We start from the raw sequence: 7795 nt of genomic DNA on the forward strand, positions 1-7795 counted from the left end.
GAATGTGCTGCCATTCATGCTGAAGTGTCACAAGAAGCGTTGGAAGTGTTTGGGGTGGTGGAGTCCTTCTGCGCACGCGTCGATCCAACTCGTCCCACAGAAGCTCAATCGGGAACAAATCTGGTGACCGTGCTGGCCAAGGTAATGTCTGGATGTTGTTGAGCTGTAGAAAGTCCTGACAAACACGAGCAATATGCGGTCAAGCGTTGTCTTGCTGTAATTGCCCACCGTGAACGTTGAAGTGAGGAAGAACGTAAGGCTGTAGGATCAAGTCTCTGTAACGCACGCCTGTCAATGCACCTGCCACATGCACTAGAGGCGTGCTACCACCGTGATGAATTCCGGCCCATACCAGGGATCTGTGCGGTTGTAGACATTGCTGTGGTAATGCGTTCTCGTAGGTATCGCAGCCGAATGTGTCGATCTTGTGCTGGCATTGTCACCCTTGGTCTCCTTGACCTTGGTCTGTCGTCAACTCTGTTGGTGTTGTTGTACCGGGTCCATAATGCGGAGATTGTCTGGCGGGATACGCCAAGGTGCCTGGACACATCTTGCTGAGTTTCTCCAGCTCGTAATCCGCAAATGGTGTTGTGACGTTGAGCTGTATTCAGTCTTGGCATCTTGTGACTGCGTCTTCTGTTGTCATAAGGTCTGTACGAATACCCGTTGATGTCGTTGTTTATACCCCTTTACCAGGGGTACATACTTTGGAAGACCAATAACCCATTCTGATTGAAAGGAACAGGATATTGGAAACTCATCTTCTTTGTAGCAGAAGTGATAACCGCAGAAACAAATGGCTTCATTGCTTAATAAGATAGATGGGTACTGTGCCACAAATTAGTCTAGATATGTTTTACACTTTCTTTTTCAGAGAAGTGAGTGAGTAAGTATGGTTTTACGCCGCTTTTAGCAATATTCCAGCAATATCACGGCGGGGGACACCAGAAATGGGCTTCACACATTGTACCCATGTCGGGAATCGAACCCGGGTCTTCGGCGTGACGAGCTAACGCTTTAACCACTAGGCTACCCGACCGCCCCCTTTTTCAGAGAAGATACGTTTGATACCTTTCATGCAAAATAGATAAGTACAATTGTGGCTTTATTAATTAAAAAATAGTTAGATGATGGTGGTGGTGATGATGATGATGATGATGATGATGATGGTGTTCTGTTTCAAATGAACTGGCCCTCGTGTTCTTGATGCAAAACTGTGTTAATTTGGTAAGAGTGGTCGACAATGATCGTGATTCTTGTTTGGCTGTGTCTGATGTGGGGCTGGGGAGACAATGTTAAACCAGTGACTCATTTTGATTTAGAGGAACAGGAAATTGGAAATCTGGTGTTAGAAAGGTTTGATATGTTTGGAATCTGGTGTTAAGAAGGTTTAATATGTTTGGAGTCACCATTTTGAATTTGAACAGTGTTATCTCTGGCTGTGCAGACAAGGTATAAGGTTTGAACATGTTACTTGAATAAATCCAAGAAAATTTAGCTCATTATCACTAAATAAAGGCGACCAAAGCCTATCGATAAGAAGGCTATTGCTCGATTATGTCTAGTTCATGGTATGTGTTTAGGAAAGACTGAAGATATTGATGTACAGCCGAGCATGGTCTTTCTACGATAATATCAGTGGAGCATCATACGATTCTTGATCAGGGTTACAATATGCAAGATCTTGATGAAGCTTTTAAAGTTGTATGGGAGACATGACATTGTGGAGACATTTCCAAATCCAGTGCACCGGTGACCAAAATGATGTCAGATGCAATTTCTTTTTATTACTTGCACCATATGTTCCCATGTTAGTTCAGGTGAATGCCTGACTCTGCTTTGCTGCCAACATGTATTAAGCCTCCAAATATGTCCTGTGTTTTTTAATAATATTTGAAATATGCGAACAATGACATTTAATGATACGCGAAAATAAGTCGGAAATGTTTCAATGAACACAGTACCCTTTCGGAAGCATCGTTGGGCATACATTTTGCTTGATGCTGAACCAAACTTGAGTAATATCCAATGTCAGGACATATTCTTCGGCTCACCCATGCTGGATATCTTTTGCAGTATCAGCAGAAGTTACAGAATTATCAATAATATGTTCCTGAAAGTGAAGTTACATGTTTTAAGATTGGGTATCATTTAATCATCGAACAATCTGTGCACGGCCTTATTGACTTGTCATTAATTGCCGACATCGTATAGACCATTAAAATAGATGTCATAATATTCATCATCCATCCTCATATTCGTAAATATCCTTGAGCTGAGGAGATGCTAACAGGTAGGCAATTAAAACAACAGACAGGTTGTGTAACGAAGCAGTTACGTAGATAAGATGACAGGGATGTGTGGTGAAGCCCTGATTCAGTAAATATTTGGGCTCCACGTAGTTGACAGAGTGTATGATTCATAGCTAGAAGAGAAACAGTCTCCCATTTCTTGATGGAGCTTGGTGAGGTCAACGCATATTCTATTTTCCTGTAGGCTTTAAAGCAATTACCATACAAGCGCACCAGTCTTTGAGGCCTCAACATTTGATATGATTCCACTGCTCTACATATACTAAGGTTTCCTGTTTTAATCTGACAGTGCTTTGACCTTCATTTTCCCTACTCCAGACAAAAGCTTACAAAACATGTATTGCTAGGTACCTTGTCAACTATTGGGGTCGGGTGACTCTGAGCTCCATATCAAGAACAAGTTTGACCCCTGACTGCATGCTCCAAAAACAACAAAACACTTTCCACTTGTTCAGGATTTCACCACAAGATGTAGGCTTACTCTTTCATCACGAGTTAGAAGTGAAACACATAAGAAATAAATAAATTGATATCCATAAATTCTCTTCCTTAAACAAGAACATGGTAATATATACTTTGTTATGTCCCCTTCTCTTTCCAACTCAAGGTGACGTGGACTCTTGACTTCCCGGTAAGAACGAAAATTCAGCACAAGTTCGTCAAACGAGGCCCTCATTCTGAATGCATATATGCAGGGCATACTGTCATTTGTCAAAAAAGGTCCCGTGTCAATTGTTGTCCACGCAATGTTTCTTTTGTTTCGAGGTATAAGGACGGTATCCCATTGTACTTGTTTCTCCAGTAAATTTCCTTTGAGCATGAAGAGTTCGATGATGAAAACCCACTCCCTCCTAACCAGAATGTAGAATTCATTAGCAAACGAGGGGCTCCAAGTCAACGATATTATTATTATTTTATCAGGTCCTTGAAACTTAGTTGTGGTCCAGTTGTCTGTCAAATTTGTAATGTAAGATATTTACCGTTGTAACTTGCTTGGACAACAATAGCACATCGTCATTTGCATGAGTGTGGGTTGGGTAGCGTGGGTTAGGGAAAAGTGTAGAGGGTAGCTGTGGGTGATGGTGTTAATTCGCAATTCGCTGTGCAGAGTTGAATCAATGACGTATGCCGTAAACATATGACTATTGGATAAAAATCCACATTGGCACTGATCAGATTTCTAGGTTTGCTAGGTTTGTCAGTACAATGCCTGTGCTCACTGATGTCGTCAAAGTGTATTGTGTATTTCTTTTATTCATTTCGCACTGTAGGCCATCGGCCCATTGTACATTGAGATAGTCAGGTCCACAGTGGGCATTTACGAGCTTCTAATATTCATGGCATGGAATATATAACGTGAAAGGTTTTTCATGGTTTCAGCATGACATGATGACAACAATAAGTTAAATTTATGTAATGTAGGATGGACATGATATTTTCCTGGAATATATTTGTTTCTAAGATTATTATATGTTTTACAAATTAACAGAAAATGGTATTTATTTTCGATAAGACCAATGTTACAGAGTTTACAAAGTCTTTGGTCTCTTGGGACATTATAATATCTACCCACTTCAATATGGAGTGTGTGCGAACTATAACGATAGCGGGAAAGCGCAGTACGACATTTACCAATATTGATATTTAGAAGATACGGTTCTACACAAAACAAATAATTTGAATAAAGAATAGGTGTACATTTTCGGACTACTAGAAATATCCGAATGTCATTCTTGTTCATGTATATATTTTAATCGTGTTACAAATTCAAATATAAATAGTTTTGGATCAGAAATCAAAGTGGTAAACGTTTAGGACCTGTATCAATTTGAAATTTCTTTTCACATTGGCCTAAGACACAAATGAAATACTGTTCTCAGGTGTGCTTTTATCAAACTGACTCACACTGCAAACACGACACCGTCGTGTTCCTACGTATACCTGCATTGGGCGCATTCCGCGCGGCGACTGAGCTACGAAAAAACGTACAAAAATTGATATCCAAATGTATTTTGAGATTATATTGCAGATGCAATAAGTAAATCTACGCTAAATCACTCTTAGAACTGTAGGCTGATAGCCTTAAATCTAAAGAGTGTGTGCTCGGTCCGGATTATAAGGTCCGGTTTTTACATGGTTGTCATATAAGGGGGAGCCTCATAAGATGGTGGAGATGGAATTTTTCAATGTGTACCAGCGAGTACGTGCGTTTTATTCACGATGCAACTACACATTGACCTACTTAACCAATTATACCGCCAGAGAAATAACACAATGGCACTCAGTGATGAGGATTTTGACATTTCCTCATCAGAACCTTACACTGACGTGAGTAGTCTTAAACCTAGATCAATCCACACGATGTTTCGTATGATCCTGAATTGTGGCTTGAGAAATTTGAAGCCTATAGACAGCTTTCATGCCTCTCTCATGTGGTCACTCCAAATGTTTGTCGACTCTTATGAATGCTAGATGCCAGTTCAGTGGTGTAAATCTCTTACGAATATAGGCAAGGGATCAAGGAAATTACCAACATTTCCTAAATCAATACAAAAACAAACATAAACGTCCAGAAACCCTGGGTCTAGGATCGAAAATTTAGAAAACTATATTTCTCACAGAGACAAATGCAGCAATTCAGAAACGCCAGATGCGGAAAAGATGAGGGCTTCTGTACGAGGATGAGGTCCCGCCCCATGATCTCTTCCGGCCTGACAAAATTAGCAGTCAGACTGTGAAAGACAAGCAAGCCACCCCTAGTGTTGAGAATGTTTGAGACAACACTGTTCTGAAAACAGCCGCTAATGTGCCAAAGAGGAAGAATATACCACAATATTATGTGATTGAGAAATTCATCAGTAAGAAAAATTGTCAACTTTTAGTGGTTGTCTTTTCGAGATGGTACAGACGATTTACTCACAATTAAAAACTGACAAACGTAGTCAAACAAGATCTTAGAAAGTTGAATGGATCTATTATGTTCTCTATTGTCCAGGGAAAAACATATTCTGTCAACATGTGTTTGGTGTGACAACACATACAAGTCAATGCAAAGAATGATCTTTTTGGTTCTCTCATTATGCAACTTGTATGGTTAGAGTTGCTAGATTTAATCCCATACAGACAGCGTTTTATGACACATTCAGCTCAGAACTTGATTATATAGTAGTTGGTGAAACAATGGTGAAATAATAGTGCAAATCATTGAACCCCTGAAATGTTAATATGACCTGTTTGTCCCAATTCGAAAAATAATAAAGAAATGACTGAATCACTACACCCATTTCCTTGAAGCGAAACATTCCTGACCCTTCACCATTTCCATTCGTATGCTACAGAGCTTGATCTAGAATAGTTGATAAAAATAATCAACACAGATTTTGTTACATTTGTGACAACCCAATTGTAATATTAAATACATCTGACACCCCCATGGTGGCAAGATGATCACCCTTGTTACATGATTCCAATATAATGATGTCTTGTCGCCAGTCACATAGATTATACTTCGATAAATGTCACTGTAACCCTACCATGGTTGTATACTTAAGAGAAATATCCAATTATTCTTTCAAAATGAATCATAGAACAGATGCATTAATAGGCGTGTCCTGTTCTTTTATTGCCCTAGTCACATAAGCCTAGCTCTAGTTCTAGTGCTCATGGCGATGGCTACGTCTTCTTGTTATAAATATGGAAAGACTTATTTCGCTTTTAATTTTATCATAAACTGCCTTCAAAATGCATTCGATCATTGACGTCAATCAGGTTCAATTCATTCGATCAATCTGGGGTTATTTCGTACATGCGTGAACGCGAAACTTCTATCCTATGTAATTTTTTTAGAAAATAAATAGATATGCATTTTTTTAAAAATATTGATATGCATAAAACGTAGAAATGGTATACACATATTCTGAATATCTGATCCACTACAACAGGAGTAGGGTCCAAACAAAGCGGATTGTTGATAAATATCCATCCTTTAGAGGAGCTAGGTGTCGATGAGTAACAGATACAAAATTAAATGGGAAGTTTGTTCACCTGCTTAGCTAGTGGAGAACACAGAAATACTGAATACTTGTATTGTAATATGAAGGTTTTCTTAGAAGTTAATGAAAGTAACTTTTACCTGGCATATCTTCCAAATTATTTCTAAGTGAGGCAACTGCGCCCTAATTACTTTACATACTTCCTTACCTCTGAGCTTTACAACATTCAAACTTGGAACATGTTACAACATTTACATATTCTAAGTCACCTTAGTATTTTTACTTTGATTTTCACGTGTTTTAAGGTCTAGAAAACCATCTGCTCTTACCTCCTTCTGTTATGTCGACTATTTGAGCAGTTTTTCGTCATTGCGTCGACATTCGAGCTCTCCTTTGTAAGTGTTCTTGTAGGTCTGAAAAGAAAACACGGGTACTCATTTAAAACAGAGCAGAACAAGTTTGATCATTTTAACATTAAAAGTCAGTGGCAGTTAAAGTCTATCGTAAAATATTATTTTTTTATCTGATATAGAAAAGCTGGATGGAAGAAACCCGGATGTACATTTGTTCAGCAATATTCCAAACTCAAGACAACGCCCTGTAAATAATCGAGTCCGGACCAGACAATCCAGTATTTGACATTGTGAACAAGGATCCACACTGTCGGGTTTGATGCCATGCAACAGACGGAGCCTCGTCTGTTCTATCGAATTTGCTGCAATTTTCAACCAGCATAGGCCACTGGGGAACTATGTTTTATCCCGTAATCTCGTAAATGGCTGTAAATTCATACGCTGTTTCCAAAGTAGCTGCACTGAGTAGACACTTGAACTAAACAGCGATTATTTTAATATTGACACAAAAGTTTGTATAATACATTGGTTATTCATATAATAATATATCTTTGATACGGAATCACATGAAGTTAATAATATCAATTCATGTGAAGAAATCGAACTATCCATACCATATTAATTTGAATCCGTGTAGATGCGGGGTAGAATAGATCTTCAGCAACCCATGCTTGCCGTAAAAGGCGAATATGCTTGTCGTAAGAGGCAACTAACGAGGTCGGGTGGTCAGACTCGCTGACTTGGTTGGTGCATGTCATCGTATCCAAATTGCGCAGATCCATGCTCATTGTGTCAGTCACTGGATGGTCTGGTCTAGACTCTATTATTTACAGACCGCCTTCATATAGCTGGAATAATGCTGAGTGCGGCATTAAACAACAACAACAACAACAACTACAACCATATTATGTGTGATATATCATGAAATATTTTTGCTTGATAATGTATGCCTTTTGTAAAACATTAGCACGAAACATACGCAGACGAACGTTATGGGCAGATAAGTTCCTATTAAGTACACACCATAGTGGAGACACTTTGTTTCGCCACTTCGAGACATTAAGCATCTACTTCGTGGTTGACACTCGGAGCAGGGAACCTGTGAAATGAAATAATTTTAAGCTGGATAATCTAGACT

The sequence above is a fragment of the Haliotis cracherodii genome, unplaced genomic scaffold (assembly GCF_022045235.1).
Source record: "Haliotis cracherodii isolate W230 unplaced genomic scaffold, xgHalCrac1.p SCAF_12, whole genome shotgun sequence".
NCBI classification, from domain to species: domain Eukaryota; kingdom Metazoa; phylum Mollusca; class Gastropoda; order Lepetellida; family Haliotidae; genus Haliotis; species Haliotis cracherodii.